The 23912-nt window shown below is 41.9% G+C and overlaps 1 protein-coding gene and 1 long non-coding RNA gene across 4 annotated transcripts in view; one reads left to right on the top strand and one right to left on the bottom strand.

The window, feature by feature from the left end:
* Positions 1-23912, bottom strand: part of LOC124300896 (tachykinin-like peptides receptor 99D) — a 128959-nt gene that overhangs the window by 65372 nt on the left and 39675 nt on the right. The window lies entirely within an intron of this gene.
* LOC124300902 (uncharacterized) overlaps positions 1-23912 on the top strand; it is a 96265-nt gene that overhangs the window by 4248 nt on the left and 68105 nt on the right. The window contains exons 2-3 of the long non-coding RNA XR_006907361.1: positions 20318-20410; positions 20473-20662. This is a non-coding gene — a long non-coding RNA (uncharacterized LOC124300902). The remainder of the gene's footprint in view (positions 1-20317; positions 20411-20472; positions 20663-23912) is intronic.

Here is a 23912-nt window from a genome sequence, read left to right on the forward strand (position 1 = left end):
GTTCAACGAAAAAACTGTATCGCGATGCTTTGCTGTTAGCCAATAAATAGTGTAACGTATATAATCCTGTTTCTCCGAAGGTTATTTTTATCACAAGTAAACTTATGGACTTTATACTCGCGGGAGTCGAATACGGAGTTTTGACTCAAAACTTCCGGTTCTAAAGTGGGATGTGAAGTCGGAACTTCAGTTACTACTACACTCTGCTTTGTCCGACTACATTACGAGTTACTCCACTGAGGCTGTTGGCTCAACCCGTGGGTATCCTTAATACTTTTCAACGAGGTGCATTAAACATCGCCTCGGTTGTTTAAACAGTAAATGCAGTATACGGGATCCTGTGAACCCGTAGCTGCTCCCCACTTTCCAAATCTGACAGTTTCAGAAAAAACTCAAAGGGGTTCTTTAGGATAAAAAATCTTTGCTTCGTAAAATTTATGATATAACGACGATTATCGATGGTGTGTACATAGTCTATGTTTTCGGAATATATCTATATCGCTGTGTGATAAATTTACGGTTCGTCGAGCTTGACCAGCGATAACGGATAAAAAAAATTAAACCATTAATCGAACCCCATGCCAGTCTATAACGTCGCGTGGTAACTGAAATTGGTGCATTATAAATTTTTCACAAAAAATAGAGTCGAGTTTTCCTATAAATAACGGTGTAGATTACGATACATCTGTCAGGAACTACCGCAAAATTTGGTACTCGTAAGAAACTTTTGCGGGTCTCAGCAACGGCGAAATTTATTTCGTATAGCTCCGATTAAAATTCGTCGTTGTGTCACATTAAGCTAAACGGCATAATTTAAAAGCACTTCTACCGTGGCTGAAACCCTCGTGCAACGAGTTGCCCATTGCAAAGTCAAATTCATGGGTGATTCAGAACGAGTGCAGGGAAGAGGATGAGAGAATTATACATATCATTCCGACAATTGCAGTGGAAGAATTTACAATTCAGATTTAAAAATTATACCGAGGGCTATAAGCGCGTCTGGGGACACCTGCTTGACGTTATTTTTTGTTCCTTGCATAGATTTCCATAAATAGTTTCCACCCATGAGAAGGAGTAAAATGTATAACAATTATCACGCAGCAGGCGCGAATGTATGCTAAGAGTTCGTGGTCTGGTTGATTTTCAGATAAGCTTTATGCGTTCTGGTATGTAAATCACTTTTCTTCATCTTGCTTCTGGAGATTTTGATCCCTTCCATACATTATCTCGTGTCCAACTGTTCACCATTTCGCACCCTACAATGCGGCTGATACAGAAACACATAAGAAGTTTACGTGACGTGGTACGAAACGCGTTGTCCAGGCTTTTCATCCAGAGAACAAAATAACCATGAGCGGGAAAGTACTAAAGTTTCCAGTGTGCTTTTCCACTTCCTGCCACTTAACCTTAACACAGCCGTCACGTTTTAGATACTTTTATTTCTATTCAAACACGACTTGGAGTTTTTTCTTCTTTCTTTTTTATTCTCATTTTCTTGGGCACTGCTGCGTTTGTTGCAAACTTGGAACGAGATTAGCCAGGGAAACTCGATGGTGAATACTTTTTTTCTTCTAATGTCTCCGACGCAGGCTTGGAGATAACATTTACGATACTCGAAAATTTTTTCATCCTTCAGTTGCGTAAAAAATATCGACAAAATTCTACAGCAATAATATGGTAATTAATTTTCGATTTTTCAACTCCGGACTCACACTTCACATAATTACCGATGGGGAATTCAATTCTTAGCGTATTTTTCCGATCAACATTTGAAACGAAATATCCAAATTATGTTTTGATCAAATCTTTCGCAATGTTTAAAAGTAGAAAAAAATAAGGTGTCGAAGGCCAAAGATAACTATAAAACTATAATCCTGCTAGCCCAGGACTCCCTTGCAATTTTACGTCGCCGCGGAGGTTCCCCAAGTCGAAACTGATCCCACAATTCATTCTAGTCTAAGGGAACACGGTAATTTCTCACTCGGTTCTCGAGCATCGATCTTACGTCCGCGCTTCTATTCATCTTAAATTTCGCATGGCTCATCAAACTTGACAAAGGATCGGACCGCATACCGGCAAAGCCGTTTACGTACAACAGAATCGGTTAAGCTCACCGTTAGTACCGACGTGACTTACGCGTGCACGGTTCCGTGACGAACCCGAACGAATTGCGTGTCGAAGTGAACCGGTCATCATAATTAGGCTGCATCGATAAATCTGACTCACTTATCCCGCATGCGGAAATTGATACTTGCGCTCCAAATGTATCGCACAGACATAATGCGCGCCCTCGAATGTTTCGAAACGCTAACGATGTTGTTTCGCAATTAAAACAAACGATTTTGAACCGGGTAATGGCATCACTATTATACGAACAGGCGCCTCGCCTGGAACGACGCTGTCACGGTATTGACTAGCTCGTAATATTTGCCTGGAGAAGCACTCAGTGTGTCTGGTTGAAATACTGTATGCATCAAGCCTGCCGGCTTGCATCGACCCGAGCACTTACCTTCTCGTCGAACGTCTCGGCGTCTCCGTAATACGATAGCTGCTTCGCGAACCTGGGCTATACTTCCACTACGGGGGTGGCTGCGAGGTCTGATAGAAAGTGACTGGTGCTACTCGACGAGTCTTGGCTCGTCTGGAAAATTTTTGCCGTTATGCAGATTTTCCAAAGTCTACGGATTTCCGTTGGAGATATAAATTTGACAAACTGGTTATTTCGAAAAATTAACGACGGAGCCAGGAATCGAACCTGGCATCTAGAGATGCTTGACCGGAGCCTTACTCCACTAGACCACCTAGCCGCATACATTCTTACATCAGGTGCTCCAGAGACGAAAACTTTCTACTCTAAGGATTTCCGTCGGAAACTCGCGTTGAACCTGAAATTAGGTAGCCACGTTCGTGCTCGCGTAATTTCGAGACAAACAGATCTAATTGGTCGTTCGTTTAATTGCATTTTGCCGGTGGAAACGCAAAGTGGTTGCGGGGTAAACGAATCTGTGCTCGGCGAATTACTTCGGCGGCTGGTCGCGTTTTTCTCTAAATTGGTATTCACCTATCTTTTAGCGACACGTCGTCGCGAGGCGAAGGGTGAATCGATCTACCGGCACTTTATACGCGGAAATTTCACTCGACTCTCTACGTATCGTTGCGAGACCCTGTTTAGCCGTTGGGGCATTCCCTTCTGCTCTTTTTTCTTCCTAAATACATATATGCAACTCCTCCGGGGGATATTTTTCAAGCTTAGTTCAGGCTCGCTACAACGACGATGGTGTCGCACCATCACCATTCTTTAAGCTTATAGGATAAAACTTGGGATGACATGCGCGGTCCACGTCGCGAGCTTTCGGTTGCGCCCTCGGACCCGGCGAGTGTTTCGCTGTATCGATATCTATTATTCATCGCATTCAAGCCACTTTACGATGTGGGCGATAGGCGCGTGTTAACCACCGCTAAGAAGTGAAGAAGGCGGGTTAAAGTCGAGCTGACGTAAGATCGAAAATAATACACGTAGCGGTAGAAAGAATCATACGTATATGTATATGGATATCGTTCGTTAAACTATAACGAAATCTCGTGGATTTTGATGCTGACATTTGTGCCTCTACCTCCTTTTATATCGATCAAATAAATGAGCTGGCCTGAGGTAAATCTATCGGCTGATGATGCGTGATTGATCTTACTCCATTCGTTTTATCTCGCAATATTCATACAAATTGTCGTGTACGATAGTCTGTAGATCAATCGTGAGGAAAATGTAAATATTAGGCTGTATTGGGGTGCACGCGTAAGCTATCAGCTCGTTTATCGTACTTAAGGGAACTTCAAGTTTGGTTTACACGTAAGCTTCCCGATGTGTAAAGTAAAAAAATTCTTGAAACAGAGTAAATTGTACCACATGTTTATCAACAGAATAAAAACTTACACATCGTTGTATCCCGCATCGTTTGTTTACAGAGAAAATCATGAGCTTGGTTTGGTACTAAACAAAGCAATTTTTTCTTGCATTCCTCATTTCAGGATGAAAATATGTAAACTAAGTTCCGCCTCTGAGGTGCAGATCGGTATAACACGTCTCCTCAGTATGCATATTGCACGTTTCCCTTCCATACGTGTATTGCCTTTGTTATTAGTGGACCCAATTTTCTTGCCCCAGATCGCGTGTATTATTTGCCATTTTAGCATATAAATTGGCCGGTTCAAACTCGACAATAGAGATATGTTCGTCAGAGCCGGTTCGAGAATTGATTGATCGGTAATTACTGCGCATGCCGCGATCGAGTTGTATTTTCTCAGCTCACTATTCTCGAGATTATTATATTATATATAACTGCGGAATCGTAGCCCTCCGTGTCGTGTATAGGCTCTCTGACGTCAGCCGTCTTGTCAATTCATGCAACTGGATCGTCGCGTCGTCAGGCTTGTGGCGGGAGAAAAATTTCCAACAAAGACGAACCGTTAATTAATGTTACTCCGAGAGAAGGAAAAGAGCAGATTTTACTCAAAACTGCAGCAAAAGAAAGACACATCAATCTTTGGTAAAAAAAAAAAAAAATATCCAGGTCAACTATACTCTTTACTATAAATGTAGCAGATTTTAGTCTGCACACAGTGGTTTTCACATTTTCATCGTTATTCAGTGGCGAGCAGGAGTCAGCAAAATTCGTTTCTTCGTGTATATGAAACGACGGCTGCAGTTGGTGGGACAAATCTGGAATATTTGTAGGTTAAGCCCTTGTTGCACGCGGGCGGAATAGTGCCGAGTAATTAATAACGGCGGAGTGTAACGAAAACATGGCCTGTGACACGGGGCACTAGAAACCTTTGCTGGGGAAATTCGCGACAAAGGTTTCGCTTGTGCAAACAACCTGTAGTATAATTTACGTCCCCTTCGTTCCTTCGCTCTTTGGACTTCGCCACTTCGCTCCTCCTCCCGAAACGAAAGCTTCATTTGTCTATTTCCTTGACTGTCTAGTAGAGTATGCACAACGCCGGATTGAACAGCGCGAGGCGGCAATCAAGAAGCGCTGAAAACGGCAGGATTATACGTAACGAGGGACGTCTGCCGACAATTACTTCGTTTTTCACGTTTCAATGGCCCGTATAACTCAAGTGACGAGTTTTCAAGTAATTTTAGGAGAATCTCTCTCAGGGACTCCGTTGAAAATCTAAAATCGATGAGTGTAGTAGGAGTAGACACTCGGCGAAGAGCTATTCAAACGAAGGAAACAATTGATGAATTTCAATTTAATGGACCCAATAGCAGTTCCAAATATTTTGTCGAAATACCAAATTCTCTACCAAAGTCGAGTCAAATTCTATCGCGGAGAGGTTTACGCGCCAGGTAAAAGCCGGAAATGGCTTCTTGCAAAGCCACATGCGACGCGCAAGCTTTGCGAGCTTGCGGAAGATGCGGAAAGATCAGGTGTATTCAATTCTTGTGAATCCAGATCCGCAAAAGCCATTGTGATGTTCAGCTGCGGGCGGTTTGGCTCTAGTTAAACTCGTCCGATCCGCTGAAAATAAAACCCCGCTAGCAACAAAGGTTTCAATTGTTCCAACCCAAAAGAAACTTACTCCGCGAATGCACCCGAGACGATCCTGCAACTGAGTCCGACCGCGAGTTAAAGGGATATATTTATCAAAGTCTTCACTTTGCCGGGGATTCGAGTGGATTCTCATTTCGATTTATCGTCAGACACCGATGACGTAGCCAAAGTCATCTCAAAGATTGTTATTTGAAAGAATATGTGGAAATCTGTCGTTCGTAATTTCCCGACTTTTTTTTTTTCTCATCCCAATTCCATTTAATCCGCTGACGGAGCAAAACTCGCAACTTTAATTTATTCATAACTTGCAGTTTTTTTCGCTTTCAGTACGGCTGTTTGATACTACGTGTTACTAAAAATAAACCAATTAACTCTCGGATCTGTCCCACCCAGCTGAAAACGTACGACGATCGATCAGCACGTCATGCGAGAAGCTCCGGTGACGTCAGCCGTAGGTTAAATCGAGCCCACGGTAAAGCCGCAAGCTACGTCGCGAACTTTTACCTCGGTTTTTTTAAATTCAGTTTTGGATTACAAAAGCGGAAGCCGATTGACGGTTCATCGAACTGTGAAATAATGTTTCACAATTCTTCGCCTCATTTCCATGAACTGTTCGGAAACAGCCGGATTTCCGGGCTGAGAAATTATGCCATCTTCGGTCTTGCGTAATGTCAGTTACTTGCAACGTTTATTCCACAAAGTTACGTGGATATTTTTTAAAGAAAAAAACGAGAGTTCGAATTACCTTGTTACGGAGGATATGAGTTATTTCACAATTAGGCGCTAGTGATAATCCCTAATGGATGTGTGTAAAAAATGAAGCACGTTATTTTTTCCACGAGTTCGGAGGTACGTGTCAAAAGTACATAAAAGTACAGGTCAAAATAAAGACGTGTCCCGGGAATAAAGTGTTTTGCTCACGTTTGACTGTATTTTTTCACAAGGGTTGGGAAATGAAATAAAGAAGAGAGGGTTCAACTAAATATTTGAAGAAAGGGTAAACTGCACGGTTCGCCTGTCAGACCTTCTTACCAATCACCGAGAACCGTCAGAATGCTCGTGTGAAGGAGCTGAACAACTCAATCTAGACTCGTCATAAAAATATCGGTTCTACTTCTTTGGTGAAAATAGTTATTTGTCCCTTCTTTCGTTTAAGGATGTACAGGCGTGTTGATCGAAATTATGCCAGGTTAATGAAAATTATACAAGTTATTCTCATTTTTATTTCAAAAACCTGGCACGATTTCGACCTATACACCTGTACATTCTTGATGCGCTGTAGCCTTTTTTCATGCATTTCAACAACGTACACGCGATGAAGCTTAAGCAAGCGAGAGAGTAAAGAGCTAATCGAACGGTGATCCGAAATGGAAAGCAGCCTGCGATAAGATCTTTTCATGCCGATGGAATCGTGGGCATATGACATCCGGAGATATTGCCCCATATATTCGAAAGACTAATCGTTTACGGCAGAGACCGGGAACCGATGTAAGCCATTGACGGGTATAACGGGGATGGCCAATAAATATAAGGTGCGCACCCACAAAGCGATTTGTGACATCATTAATCACTTGCAACCCAGGTCAGGGTCATTTGCCGGTTGGCCTCGACTCACCAATCGTAAAAGCCATTGCAGATACGTCTAAATCAGACCAACGCTAGTGCCTCCAGACTGACACGCACATGTGGAACGAGCTTGGCGCATACATGCGCGTAACAATACCACGCATACGCACCAATACTCGTAATGTCAGGGAAATTGCGGCCGCGGGAAGGGCGATGCGATCTCGGAGGGTTTGGGAAATTGGGGGCGAGGTGACAGTCGAGACATCCGTCGAAGCCATTTGCGACAAATGTCCGTGATGTCGAAATTGATTCTACAGATAATCTTCAAAACGTCTACTTTCGGATGGTCAAATGTGAGAGTCCATTTCGCAAAACGGTGTCATATCCATTCACCTGTTTTATTATCTGCGATTGTTTCTCCAAAGAAGTATGTATTGCGATTTTGAGGATAGGATTCGGTACCGTATATGTTGAGCGAAATTTTCCATTATCCGAAGGAAACAAGACGCCGAATGTTACGGACTGTTGAATCAGTCCGTGGTACGTGCATGCGGCTCAACCCACAAGTGGATTTGCCGAAGGTTTGCAGCGCTGTTAAAAGCCCAGCTGCAAACTAGCGACCGTACTCTCTTTCGCAAGGTCTGGAGTCCGCAGGATCGTAAATGCACATGAGGCACGTACGCACATATACGCGTGCATATTACCGGTACCCGTGGAAACGAGGAAGATCAGCTTTCCACTTACTTCCCACGTTTCGTCGCATCGAAACCTTGGATCTGGCCATTCTCAAAGTGGCTCTTATCCTCTGATCGTCGGAAAATCCCACTGTTGAGTTCAGCATTCTCAGAAAGATATAATTCCACGAGTAAGCTTTCGAGAATGACATCAACGGGTATTTTCACATCCTCGACTTTAGCCCACGCAGCCCCTTTCCTGTTATTCCGTCAAACAATTGAATTCGTTGCTTACGAGGATTATTCTAACGCCATTTTCTTTCCGGTATCCGAAGATGATCAGTTCGCTTGGCTGGGCAGAGACTAAACTGACGTTGCACGTTTCCTCTCGCCTTAACGAGGCTCTTATCACTGGTTCTAGATCGTTACATTTTTCGGATAAATTTATTCCCGACGATTTTGAGGAAAGAGTGGTGAAATTGACCGAGAAAGGGATGCGGTCACGGGTGACGGGAGTCGGGCTACAATTTCCTGCCAAAAGAGGGGAACAGGTCTTCCGACAAGCGGGATAATGCGCTTCTTATACAGTCCCGGTGGCGTTCCACTCTTCCCTGGCTTTATGCCCCCCTTCTTTGTATCTGACGAGGGTTTTGACGACTGACTATCTCGTCAGGCGGACAATCACCATTTCACTTTTTCACCTCGATATACCTTCGAACTAGGCGGATCTTCTTTACGTACAAAAATACGGTGAGAAAGTAGAATATCGGGCATCGAATTCATCCGATTCGCTTTCTCACAGCCCGAAGTGAGTAAGTTTTCATAAACACTAACAAAATGCGTCAACTCACATAGTGCCATTATTACTGTATTTTCGATTCAAGTGCGCTATAACAAACAATAACTTCTCTCCGCATAGTCGATATCACTTTCCCTCGCGGGTAGAAATTGAGTTCAAATTTCTATCTGGGAAGAATCGTGCATTCGTGGCAGCACTAAACTGTAATCCGAACCAGCCTTGAGTAACGAATTTTATCTCGTGTTGATAAATCACACTATCAACACCACCCAGGCTTTTGAATATAAATTTGCACAAATTTTTCATAAAGTAAATAACAGCCGAGGCGCCAGAAAGGTAATTTTGATTTATAATATTGATATTTCAACGAGTTTCTAGGCTGTCGTTGAACAAAAGTCAACACCATTATTTACTTGCGTGGAAGACATTGTCAAGTTAGAATTATTGCTTTTGAAGGCCTCGCGACAATTAATTGAAAAGACGACGTATTTAATCATGGAAGGACATTTTCTCACCAAAACATCCGTAAAGAACACCTCTATAGTGTTGTAACCAATTATCGTTAAAAAAATGTTCAAATCCTTTCTGATCAATTGGCCAGCTCATAAATAATATATCTCGTAAAATCTCAGAGTTAAATTATCGGGTGAAATATTTATAGAAATTCGCGTGCAGCGCACATAATACATGCATAATAATATCGAGCAATGCATAGCCTTTGATTATTTACATTTGTACACAAGACGATCATCCCCTGAAACTATAAATGGTATCTCTTTTCACCATGACATAACTTAATTTGCCCCGAACCAGTGAGTACGCGACCAAACGGTAAAGCACGTTCGGATTTGGCCCAACGAAGATAAATGAGCTCTGAACTTTCGGCAAGTGAAAAGTTACAACAAAGGAAAGTAATAATCGAACAATTTCAACATTTCCAAACTCGATATTCATCACTATTCCTAATGCATATAATTTGGCTCCAATTTTTCAACGTCGGCACTTTATTTCGGAACGAGAAAGTTAATTTAGACGTAAAATGTGGTTTTGGTGGTTTCACTTCAGTTGTTACATTCCCGATTCTTCATCGTCCCACTTGGATCTGTTTTTATCCTGAACCGAAATCGCGGATACTTTTTTCGTCGATTGTTGTTATTCGCTTCATTATTGACGATTGTCGTTGATCGAATATATTTCTCGCGTGTGCACATGTTCTCCGTTTTCCGGTTTGACCGCCTCTTTCTAAATTGCCTGCCAACATCGGCAACAAAGTAGTAACTTGTCTCTCCTCTATTGAGTCATACCGGATATATCCGTGGTGTTAAAACCGTAGGCATTTTTTTGTTTGCCACCAATAAGTTCAAGACTACGTTCTTCCTGGAGTCGTAAAAGTATAAGCGAAAAACTGAAATACAAGACTGCATTGGCTCGGAGGTCATACGGACGGAGCAGTGGCAGAGCTATAAACCCACGTTTTACGAGCATGGTTTGCAGTCTTCTGGATACTTGAGCCACTGTGCTGTCGGAGTTCGGAGCCACCTCGAAATTCGACGTTTCGACTTGAGCTACCGTGACTTAAATTCACTCACCAAGCGATTAAGCTCATTGTCAATCAATCCGACAGCAGCGCATACCTGCAGTAAAGTTCATTCGACAATCTCGAGTGGAAGTTTCTCACGCACAATTGTTATCAAATGTTTGGGCATTGTTTCCCGTAACTTCGGGGTCTGGAGAAGAGACGATGGCGCTTCGTTCGCCAATTTATTACTCCGTCGAACAATGGGGTATTATTATTGGATGAGAAGCCCCGCGATAGCTTGAAATCCCGGAAGAGTGAAGTTGCGAGGTAATCGAACGACTTTGAAATAATTTCTTCAGTATGTGTATATACCATATGTACATGTATAGTTTGCCAAAGTTCAAAATTCAAGATAAGTGCTGAAAATATTTGCTACTCTCTTACCGGTCGGGAAATGAAGACGATGAATAACGGACGAAAGTTTTCGGAGTAATTAAAGCCTGCGGGGCCGAAGGGAGACCAGAGTTATTTCACAGGAAGGGCCGAGTTTTCGCGCGAGTTATCTTCCCTCACGTTTTGGAAACTGAACGTTCGGCTACAACCGCGACACACTTTGCCAGGCTCGCGAATAGGTCGCGGATGAAAAGCTTTCAACAGAATGATGGTGTTTCGCACTTTTTGAGTGAATTTCTCTTCTTTGGAAAATTGTTCAATTTAAATCATCCCCCGACGACATTGCTCTCGGGATGTATCTCATGAATACGACATGCCTCTGTCGCTTCAAATTGTTTTCAAGTTTTCCGGTTGTGGAAATATTGAAATTAGCATATGATGGAAGCTGACGCGCTCAAAATATCCGAAATATCATACTGCAGAGTGAATCGTTCCAGTGGCAGTTTCTTTTACTCAAAGGTATCTGGTATTCGCTGGTTGTGGGTAAGGAACCGTTGAACCGTCTGTGTCCGGCTGTAAAAAGGTCGAAAACAACACCACAGGATATCGTTGGCGAACAATTCCAGCGATCTCTCTTCGAGCTTGAACCTTATACTACTATTCGGTCAAGATTGAACTCGACGTGTAAGTAAGGGATCGCCTTCGGCATCTACCGGAAATTGCCTGTCCGAGCGGAGATGGCGCAATTTTTAGCGTGCCTTCGATGGTTCACGGAAGAAATTCATCCAGGCACCACCAAATCTCCACCTCTTGAATAAACTCCACGGTGTTTAATTAACGCGCATAATCGATTTTGGCAAAAGCTTCATCCTTTCTTTGACTCAAGAACGTCTGTCCGGGACGGAGTTGGAATTAATAAAACCCCACGAATCTCGTGTCTGGTTTTTCACCCTTCCAACTTGTCAGTTTAAGTCAAAATTTCTGTTCACCACGCGTGTCCTGCAGGGAATCCGGAAGTGAGACGAAAATGGCGGTTGATTAATGCCGAATCCCGCATGCGGTCTGCTCGTGATAAACAACACACCGTCATTGTTTTTCATATTCTCGGAAATTAAGATTGATGGGCGGCGAACTCGCGTTAGGCTTATAAAATTTCACCCTGGCATGTTCGAGGCTTATAATTCGAGTTACGATCACGAATGAATTCGCGTGCCTGCGCACGGCTCGCCGGGCTTCTCGATGAAAAGCACCGACCCTGGATCGCGATTCTTACCGAATCAATTCGCGGCTGACTCCAAGTTTCCACGGATCACAGCATCGAGAACGAGCCGGCTTATCCTGCCACTTGGATTCGAATGAGATCGTTCCTGCGGCAAAGGGACGTTTCATTCTCCGTCTCTATCCGTGAAAAGCTCTGGAATCGGTGCACGTGCCTTGTTCTCAGCTTCGCCTCTTTATCAGCGTCCCGTGCCTATAAGTATGATACACAGGGTTTTACCGATTTCTATCGTCGGCCGGTTTTTGCACCCCTGACGTAACATTTTGACGTATCTTCATCTGCGGCCGAAAAACTTTTACTTTAAGTCATTTTACGGGAGCGAATATCGCCGCGTCAAGTTTTCGCGCCCGGCTCAGGTAATTTCAATATGGTGATAAAATTCACAACAACAATATTGGGGGAAACATCTGCACGAAAGGTATTGAACGATTTACGCACGGCTCAAATCCCCTTCGAGGTGATTGTGCCTGCCCGAATAAACGTGCAGGATATATATTATATACCTTATACCTATTTCCACCACTTCCCAAAGGGGGAAAAGTTTGATCTCATTCACCCCTTCGGAACTCTCCAAGGCACAGCCGGCTCGACGCATGTAACGGGATTCAATTTCAAATTTTCTCAAAATATTTTCACGCAATTTCTTGCGTTCAATTTACAATTTATTTGAAAAATTTTTACTCTCGTGTATAAATATACGTATAAAATATGCAAATTGTACTATTCGCACAGCACAATACGAGCGAAGAAGGCTCGATCATTTCATATCTAATCGTGACTTTCATCGAGCCAACTTTTTTCATGCCTAATCATAAATATTTACCGTTTACACTTGCGTGTTTCATACAATAAAAATATAATCGGATTATAACGAATTACTTTACTAAAAGCGATTTTAAATGAAAAATTTCGAACGAATCAGGACGCGGATTAGAATTGTTGTTCACTCCGGCGGTGATTACAATAATATTATTGACGTAATATATTCTTTCGATGGAAGGGAGATACAAGATACGTGCGTGAATTTTTAATCCTGTATGATACGAGCCTTCGTACGGACAAAGATCATCGTCGACACGGGACCAATTTACCCTTTCTATCGCCAATTTACCTTCTACCACTGATAATGAACGATACGCGGCTCTCCCTTCACGCTTTGGATTTTATTTTACAATTGATTCGAATTCTTTCAAGCAATTTTATGACAACGAGTAGATTTTAATTCATGGTTGGAGATTTATTAACTGGCTAAACTGATATTTTCAAACTCAATTATATTATGATTGTGCATCACGGTACAGAATTTTACCGACAATATTTCACCAACTTTTATGACATGTGGATCATTAGCTACATTATATTTAAAATCGGATTACTCGGAGTATAATTAATTACTGCTTGAACATATTTAACAATTTGTTGGTATTATAAATCTGTACCACTTTGATCGGAGTGAGAAATTTGAATCGACGTTGAACGATGTTGATTCGTCTGCCCGTTCATTAATTCATTGACGTTGATGACATCACTCTCGTCGACGAATTAAAATCATATTGAACGATTAATTTTTGGTGCTGCCGCGAGAATCGATAGACAATATTCCATTCGGAATTTCAGTTAATCCAATTTACTATTGAAGTGTAAAATACCGAATGCTGCGCGAAAAAGGTAGAAAAAAACTGGATCATATCCACACCGTCTATCTAGAAAATGAGCAAGTTTCATAGCACCGGCGTTTGAATATTTATAGATTCATTCAAAGCCCCGTATCAAGTACTGAAGAATCAAAACTTATCACTTTAATCCGGACAATACATAATATATATACATGTATGAATATATTGCTGTACGGCCATTGCTTGAAATTCTTTTGTCCCTCTGCGCTTTGATGAATCTCAATTCGTGTCTGCAAATTTCGCGATGAGAGGTAGACGTTTGTCGCTTAAGTGAAACGAATAGCTGTTAAATGTTTGGATTCGAAAGTAATCCCACGTACCGAGTACGAAATCTATAATGTAACATCATCGATTCAGGTGTTTTGATTTGCGTTATCTGTGTGATTCAATTCCGAAAATTTTTAATCCGATCAAGCCCAACGCAGGTAATTTATTTCTCCTTGTTATTCCGTTGAAGAAAAAGAAGGGAAAGCAAATACCATTGTACAAAACCAAAACTGTACTTTAAAATTCACAAATAACGAAATTATCATGATATCAATCCAGGAATTACAGCGATCTGTAGTTGAAATTTTCCAAAACTTGATCTGACCTGTAATATCGGTTTAGAATAGAAAACGATCCATTCCCATAGGTTCCGTAATTCGTAGATTGTGTATAATAAATTGCATTATCAATTATTGACACAGCTCTTTCCTATCTATCGTGTGATTTGATTGCATATCACGTACGGTCACGCGCGTTTAATTATCTCAAGCAAACACGACAGATTGAAAGCGATAGAGAGAAAGAGATGATTTTCACCTCAATTTTACCATCGATTTTCATGGTTTCGATTGATTCTGGAATTACCTGGTGATTGGGATCGTTGATTAAAAGTGTCATACTTCGAAAAGGAAGCTACACATAAAAGAATCCAATATAACGATCCCGATATGAGTCCGACTGATTGCTTCGATACCGCAAAACCACGTACAACAGCCGCTGTATATCCAGTAGCTCAGATTCGGCGGGGATTGAAATTTAACAGACGGACGCCGGTGCTGATTTTTTTTAATCCCCAACGGCTCCCCTCGGGACTTTTTTAGACGCCCGAGATATAAGACGAAAATGACGGATGGACGGTCACGTCCAGAGGCGTGTCGGCGATCAAAAGAAAAATTATCAGGAAGCCATTTCTTCTTATTTCTTTTTCCATCTTCCTCTCTTTTTAGCTTCCCAACCAGCTTTGTACTTTTTCCTTCGGTCGGTCCTTTCCTTTAATCAATAATTGCCGATCCATTAATTACCCAAATTATTCACCACCGGACTGAAATACCAATTTATTCATTCTCCTCGAGGGTGATGACTTTGTCTTCGTCCTCGAAATTCCACTGATATCGACGAGACAGAATTCACGATGTCTATCAGTGCGTCTGATATGTGAAAATCTGTCCTGATACGCGTTGACGGGACTGTAGAAAGTATCCTTGAAGGCGAACATTGAAGGGGTACGTGCCGTGGAAATTGGGCCAACGGGTCAAACTAATCTTCGCAGCGTCTCCGACTCGAGAGACTCCGAATGTTTGCAAATAATGTTGAATTCTCCGGGGAAAGCTTTTTGGAAGGCTTTTTCTGTTATAGTCCTTTATTTATTTATTCTTCGTTGCCTGAAAGGAAACCTCCATCGAAGAGCAAACACTCGTTTGACAACGTACGTTCATCACGACTCGACGTAATGTCGTTCCATATAGGCATATAGTAAATGAAGAACGGTCGTTTGGTAAGATTTGAGTGTCGATAAAAATTCCAAAGTTGTAAAGGTGGTAAAAGAAGCGTAGTTGACTATATTGAAGTGGCGCTAAAACTTGAGGTATGTTTCTGAGAGAGGCGGTATTCCAGACAGAATATACTTCTCGATATTCATTCGACCGGTGACACCGGCTGGTCGAGCCTTCATTGAGATAAAGAACACCTTGCGTTGGTTTACCCAAGTTTCATCCATTATACAAGGATAACTCGATACCTATGTTGTTGTCGGTACCCGTTTCACTCAATTAATCGAGAAGAAATGTCACGGACGTGTTGATTTCCGACTTATCTAAGAACTAGCGTCGCTTTTGTTGCGTAGAAGGTAGGTACGATGAGTAACGAGGACGTCTTGCCTAGTACCTTGTATTTACTATGCAGCTCTGCGGCAAGTCTTTCCATTGTTGCATTCATGGCTGATTGCCCGCCAGAAGATAAAGTCACTTTGTTTCTTCGTTGAAGAATACGTAACGTCTCTGCGGTGTAATATAATTCAGGAGATCACGTAGCTCCGGGAATACGAATGGACGACGTTGAATTCTGCAGGTACACTACGACACCGCGTCTCAGGTTGCATGCGCTGTGATGCTTTACCTGTTTGCGACATTTAACGGGTGATAATTTTCGGCCAACGTTTAAACGTTTGGAGGATATTGATGAAGAGTTCTTTGGCAGCCTGAGATAGTGGACGTAATTGAATTTGATCTATAAACTCATCGACGAAGCTACCGCACGAGGATCAAGTGTTTCATCCGAGGTTGTCTCTGGTGTCAAGATCGACCCAAGCTTTCAGGAATTACGGCTGTAATATTATCAATGTTATTGTCACGTAGATGGACAAGCCTGGCCAAGATCGAAGGTCTCCTTGAAAATTGGTTTAAAATATATAGGTTCACCTTAAGTGCAGAGGTGATACGTTCGTCGTCACAGTGTCGATATTAAAACTGAGTAGAAAGAACGATGTCTATACTTTGAGAGTTCCGTTGTGGAAACACCGGGGAAGTCTCTTGCCGGTCGTTCGAGTGGTCGAGGATCGTCAAACTGCAGTAAAATGGCATGACTCCGGTGCCAGAAAACGAAGCGAAGCCCCGTACCAACCCTTGAAAATTCAATGAAACGACCGCACAGTGTCGCGAGACTATCTTTGCACCAGTATTTCTTGCTTTCGCAGCAACAAGTAAGTAGACTAAACATGCCCGAGGATAAACGGGCATTGAATCTCTGTGTATAATGCTTGCTCGGGTATAAGGGTAAATACGGGGAAAACACTGGATGCAATTAAGCACGTCAGAGCGAGTAGGCGTGTCGTATTTCTATAAATTGAAGGGTGGAAAACAGGCTAACAGATCTTCCTCGGAACGACACGCGATACTGTTTAAACGCAACGAGTAGGTAGAGCATGACTAATGCCACGGTACGCGTTCATTTATTTATGGAGGAATGAAAACTGCACGGTGAAATGATTCGATAATATTATACTCGGATATAACGTTGACCGCGAAGAAATTTTTTGTTATTACAAAACTACGGGCGAGACTTTCTCAATGCTTTGATCAAATTTATGGATCGGTGATCAGTTCGCGGGGTAAAGTATATTACAGTATAGAGCATAGCCCGATATTTGCACAGAAATCATTTTTTCTTTTCAATTATTTCGAAGAATAACGACTACGCGAAGGGGTATACGGTGAACGTGATGATAAGCGAAATAAAAATTGAGAAATATAGGTGAATTATAATGTCTTTGTCGACAATATTTGCAGTAAAATATCGTCAACCATAAAGAAACGATTACGGCGCTGCCAGGTTAGGATTCTTAGCATTTCTACATTCGTGTAGTTTCAGAGTATTTTTTGTAACTTAGAATTTATACAACACTTCTTTTCACAATCTCGCGAAGATTGTTAAAATGATTTATCCCACCCACCCAGGTTGTTCGTTTTGGCGGACCTCCGTTCTTTCGCACACTTTTTTCCGCGATCTCCGCAGGGGTCGTAGCTTCGGATTGTGTGCAGCCTGCAAGACCGGGAATTCAGGCAGCACGCTGCGTGTACGAGAGTATTTTTTATCAATTGAAGATCGCGTGAGATATCTCGCAGGATATATGATTCGTTTCTAATTTGGTTGTACGTATATGATATATGAGATTACTTTTATTGCGTGTCGTAGTCTCGACTAAAATAAAATATTTAAACAAACTAAAAATGTTGCGTGCAGATTGCGTAGTATTGACTTATTCGAAACTAGGTATACAAACTTTTGAAATCAGTAATTTTTTTGACGTTTGAATTAAAGTGGCACCACTGTCTTCGTCCCAAACAAATATCTGTACAAGTCCACTGCGCAGATAAATTATGACGTCGATCCGAACCGGCGTCTCCATTTATCACAACTAAATTTTCTCCTTGAGTTTAGACACGCTTGGGGCTGACCTCCAGGCGTTTCTTTCTGTATTAAGTAAATTGGCTTGAGGGTCGAGCGGTAGTGAATACGGATAGAAACCAGAAGTAGATAACGGATCAAAGAGTAAAAACGGAAAGCGTATTTTAGTCAAAGCGTCCGGTTCGCGGTAGGGATACACTTCGAGTAATCTATTTATCTTGACAACTTGCCGTGACCCTAACTCTGGAAAGTAGTCTTGCACGGTTTGACGATAAGTTTGAGACCACGGAGCGAGCAGATAGTGCAGCGCAATCAAAAGATTAAAGGCGAGGTATTCGGTCGAGGGTCTCCACGCCTTGAAAGCTGGGCGATTCGTTGAAATCGCTCTTTCGCATCGACGGTGCATTCAATTGGCTGAAAAATTCAACGGCAAAGAACGCTCCGTTTTATGCTCTCGTCTCTACCAGGAGCAGCGGCGTTTTTCACCCTGGAAATCAGAAGTATATAAAAAAAAATTCCCGTTTTTTTGAAAATTAGTTTAGAAATTATGATTCTTCTAAAATCTTTATTTTCGGAAGTTAGTTATTTACCTCACATAAAATCTGTCGATTAGTGGATGATCATTCAAAAAATAAATAATGCATGACAATTTTCCATAACCAACGACAACGGGCCAAAATTGGGTTTGAGAGATTATCGTTATTGCTATTTATAACCATACCGTGATAAAATTTTCTGAAATTATTACGAAAGATCCTGCGTAAACATAAAAGGATCCTAAAACTTTAAGAAAGTTGGTCCGAGATCGAGTCTTAGAGTTGAAATCATTTCAGACTCTCAAAAGAACTGAAAAATGTTCGTCTTCTCTATTATAATTACAACTTTTTGGATTTGCTGTAGCTTGCGTCGAAATCAATCTGCGCACTTTGAACCTACACGGACGCTGCGGATAAAAAAGATTCGCAATCGAAGCCAACTCGACCGAACCTAGGTCTTGAGAATTTTGGAATTCCTGGATCTATACCCAGCATAGCGAGGGCAAACTAACAGACATACATTTCCGTGTCTCGTATCGTTAAATCCTGATAGCGTTTGGCTCGGAGAGTGTTTTCAGTGCGATCGAGAAACGCGAAGGCAGAAATCGTCTTAACGTATCGTTTCGGGATGCGAATCTTATTGATAGGCAATTCACTCGCGTACTAAATCACTGTCTCCTGTTTGAACCCCGTCCAAATTGCTCAGCTGTTTTCCAACCCGCGCTTTATCTCTTTCGCGGTCCGATTCATGTTCGACGAAACTCTTCCGAATCCAAACTTGGATATGTGTTTACTCGCAGCGAGTATTTACCCTCGGTGAATTCGCCACTTTTACATGAAATATGACCAGGCTTTGAATTCCGAATGGCTCGAAATTTTCGGAAGTCTCTTTCGTTCCATGAATATGTAAAAATTTTCAGTTTTAAAACAACGCGCCGTGAATGATGAAGTGAGAACAGACCCACCAGATTTCAGTTATCGTCCATCTCCGATGTACGTTATACGTCAATATTCGCAATTCTAACAGCCAGCAATTGGCGAAGTATTAAAAAATTTGCAGTAATGCGTGAAACGGTAAATCGAAGAGAAACAATCGTTGTGGAAGGATAAATGTTCCGCTATCTCCTACAATTTCTCGATAACGCTGCTTTCGGTAAATAACGCGACGCTCATTTCAGTTTTTTACTTATTTCTTTTCACAACAGACCTGAAAGGAAGAATAATGTCCAACACTGAATTTTCCGATATCATCAGAGAGAGATGGTTTTGCCGCGCTTACCCGACTTTGATACCCTTGCTGAGAAGCATCGATCCGAGATTGCGTTCAATAAAGCAGTTCCGCCGACTCTTGGTTATTTTTTTTTTTATCCTCGTAACTGAAAGTGAAAAGGGGCGAAAAATAGACTCGAGGTAATCACAGGCTGCCCTTCTTCACGCGATTAGAGTATACCTGATCGTAACTTTCTAAATTCCGTGGTTGCAGTTCTCATAAAATATCTCTGAACGCGATGCTTGTCTCGCAAGTTTATCACTCAGTTTCCTCGATTTAGCTGGTAATTTGTCTTCTCTTGGAACAAGGGACGCCTACGCTAACGTCTCGTACATTCATTTTTATTGACGGCGCTTCGCATGCAAAAGAATTCCTGTTTCTACTTTTATATTTAATTCTTCGGAACAGAAATAGAATGCAGGTTAACGGTATCAGAGACCGTTCCGTTCCTAAATCAACGAAGGCATCGGTGTGTGCATGATGAATGTCGTATATAAACTCTACAAGGATAAAGTACAACGCGGGGATTTAGATTCTCTCTTCCTTCGCGACCCCCAAAAGTAATTTTTCTCCTCGTTTGGAGAGTCTGACGTAGCATCGCGCTCTTTACTTCCTTTCACGGGAAGATGATCGTAAATTTTGCACTTTTTTGCAAATTTTGTACCGAGATATATTGGGCGCACGTAAACTTCTGCATACCTCTCGACGATATTCGCTGATTGAGGAAAAATACCAAGCCGCCGGAAAGGTAGACTCTTTTCCTTGTTTCGCGTCGTTGTGTGTTATTGTTGAATTATTAAAACCCACTCTTCGTAAAATATTTTTTCAGTAAACTCCTTATTCTCTGACCCCCGTTTAAACATTGTTGTGCATTTTTCAGGATTCACCCAGTTCTACCGAAGCGATGTGTAAATACTCCAAGATAAAGTTAGTCCCAGGTACTTAAAAGGATCGTCTTTACCCTTCGGTTGAGGTAATTAGTGAAATTAATTCTACTGAAGTTGACGAGAATCGATTTTTAACTACTTCTTCAAGATAACGAACTCTGCTCAACGAGGGACATTCCTATAGTATCGATGGTGTCAAATCCGAACCCTCCTCCTCCGGGCTTGGACGACCAGAGAACCTTCTTCAGAAAAAAAAAACAGACAAAGCCATCGCAACAGAGACGGACCGGAGGCAGTATCATCTTCATCGTTTCGGGCTCGACGCGACAAGGACTGAGGTAACTAGTTGGGAACAATAAAGGCCCGAGCATACTTGACGTCGACCCTGACGGTCGTTGGGAAAATACCGGACAAAGGGATTTTCCCATGGAACCTATTTCAGCTTACCCGATTACTGCGATATGTGTTTCCTCTTGGAAATCGAGTCTAATTGAAAAAGTTCCATGATTTCCGCTTCCAATTAACGATCCATCCGAGAATTGTGTCCCACCTTCCAAACTCGTTTCCCGCTTCGTTAAAACTTGCAGACTGTCAAAAGGTGAGATCTGAAAATTCAACTGAGCGAAGTGACCAAGAAACATTGCGGAACTTGCGTCAGGGGGGGTGAAAGCGAATCCTAGTAAACTTTTCTTCTCATTTAAGAGGCTTAATTCAAAGAAATATAATACCCTCCCTCAAAAGGAGAGATTTACTCCTGTGTAGATATAACTTACCAGTTATAACTTTGTCCAGTTGAATTATACGTAAGAACTACGTAACATAGTCGTGAAACTTTTACCGTGCTTCAGATTCGGGAAAAGTTTTACTCCGCGTTCGGTTATATTTTGAGGAAAGCTACAACCAAACTTCGCGTTTTTCGGAGCGTAACCTTTTTTGCTGATCCGGTTACGTCTTGAGCTGAAAAATTCAGCGATTTAAATTGACTCCGGATTTGATAATTGGCAGTTTTTTATTATGATGAAAAGTTTTTAGCAACGTCGAGTATTTCACCGTACAACGTTGAATATTTTCGCAGGAATAATACGTCGCTATCCGCATTGAAATTCGGTCGGATTCTAATTCATCCCGTACTTTTACTTCGTCGATTTCACAGAGGCGAGAGTAAAATTCCTGCGAAATACTGACGCTATATTTTCGTACAAGAATTTTTAGATCACTAGTAAATTCTGGGCCTCAATATCACCGTGATGCCGGGAAATATTCGAGTGTGCAACCGGATTCCGGGTCAAATGTTTTTTCCCCGTAAACCATCCTTGGAATTCTAATTCTCCTTTATCTGAAAATATTTACGTTTTTCCAGTGCAATTTCACGAAATATATGTGTAGAATCTGCTCCCTGTGCTTACGTATGTACCGAAGTGACGTAACGCTACTGCCAACTTCCTCCACCATGTTCTAAAAATATTCACCCGATTCACAGCGTGGAATATACTTCATTGATCAGAAAAATTCTTACGTCGAGTGAATTTAAAAAATTTTTAAAAGTATCGAAAGCCTTGCGCAGAGTACGGCTGAAATGGTATTCGTAATAACGAAGAGCCCGCACTGTAATAATTGTTCAACGGGTCGTTCAACTGTGCGGGGAAAATGCGAGATACAGAAGTTCTGAAAACAAGCTGGGTATAATCCTTGCGTGTCGCTGTTGTGTAAAATGATTATATTACGCCTCTGCGTAAGTCTCTCGATTGATGTACCGATACTGTATAATATTACCGAAAAAGCGACGAGACGTTTCGGTGGAAAATTTTAAAAGGGAAGATTGAAAGCCTTCGATCTTACGATAAGAGGTGGAAGGAATTGAACGTGTTGATTTATACTCTTTAGAAAAATGATCGAAATTTATTGTGACACTATTTTTCCGCTGACGACAAATCTGGCTTCGCGGTGACACGTGCTTGTCATTCATCCGTGGGCTGTGATTTCACACGGAAAACACTCTGAAACAAGGGTATAGCTGGTAGGTGAGAGAATCTCAAAATCCTGATGTAGTGTCTACCCACTTTCACGCGGCTCACCGTATTGCTTAGGCCTGCCTGAGGATGGGAAAGATAGAAGAGAAGAGACTGCCGTCACGGAATCAGGAATTCCTTATAAATATGACATTTTCCATCCCGTTTGACTCGCTCGGAGATTGTATTTGAAAATTTTTTGAATTCGCCACGATGCCGCGCCGACTTTCTAGCCTTTATCGCGTCTACAGTTCTCTGCAATTTTATCTCTGTCCAAAGGTCCTATGTATGCAAATGCGTCTGAATGTAGTCACAGAAACGTTGGAATTTTTCACGGCATAACATTTCGCGATTTCTACCCCAGTCTCGAAATCCATTCCGTGATTCTTTTCTACTCTTTTCAACTCACGTTCGTTTTCGTCTCGTTAAAAGCGATTTTGAAATATCGTAAGTCGGTAACTGTCAACACGAAAACCAGGCAAAACACCTTCGAAGGGGAGGGAAGAACACGGTTTCAGTTTGATATAGCGATGCGCCGCGTCTTCGCCGTGGCCGTTTATAATTGATGCGTTATGTTATTAAGCCAACACGTCGAGTGTCAGGGTGTGTCTTGATTAAATCTTTCACAGAAATTGCCTCGCCCTGCAGGATCTTCGAGAATCGCGGCGCGCCGATCTTCGTCAAAATTACGTCAATTAGAATGAATGTTTCTCAAGATCCGCTCCGGTTTTCAGGATTTATTATAGACCATGTCACCCATACTACGGACGAATCGCGATTTCCTGACGGATGGTTCTGTTTTTACGAATCCCTGCAGGGGCTCTTAGATCTCGCGACGAATGGCTAGGATGAGGCGTAAGTCAGCGGGAGAAATTTAATGGGGAATTAAGCTCGTTTTCCGATCGGAACCTACTCCGATTCAGAGTAGCTGGTATTATTTTCAATCGATCGCACAAACATAACGAAGAATTAGTGAAGAGCCATCCTTGGGCGGGGCTGTAATTTATCAAAGTGAAGTACTGTGTACATTGTGATGCACTGACCAACGAGAGGATAAACAACGTGTTACACTCGATACTTCCGTACATCGTAGGCATGTACACTATGTACAGTCTTATCCGTTAACGATCACCCCAAATATAGTCGTCCCAATTTTGCAGGGATCCGTTAACGCGTCACAGCCATGCGATCAAGGCAACTGCACCTACCCTCATATTTACCCAGGTTTTTGTGCGTCGTTGGTACGGAAGTGAAATTGGTGTATTTCCCAGAGTTGTGCAGATGATGGTTGTACGAACAGGCGGAATCAACCGGGACTAGTTAAATTCAGTTCTGTTTATTCAAGGATTACGCCGGGTTAGATTTCTCTCGATATCAATGTTTACCTTTGTTTGATTAATATTTACCTTAGCGACTTACTTCAGACTATTTAATCTACTTTGCAAAGATTATACACGAGTAATTTTTATTCGTAGACTGTGGTTAATCAGCCAGGTTTGATGCACGTTTGATGAAGAATCCTATTTTTATTTTTTTTTTTTTCCAAAATACCGAGCACTTCAGATCAGACTTTCCTTCT

This window comes from Neodiprion virginianus, chromosome 3, assembly GCF_021901495.1.
Source record: "Neodiprion virginianus isolate iyNeoVirg1 chromosome 3, iyNeoVirg1.1, whole genome shotgun sequence".
Taxonomy (NCBI): domain Eukaryota; kingdom Metazoa; phylum Arthropoda; class Insecta; order Hymenoptera; family Diprionidae; genus Neodiprion; species Neodiprion virginianus.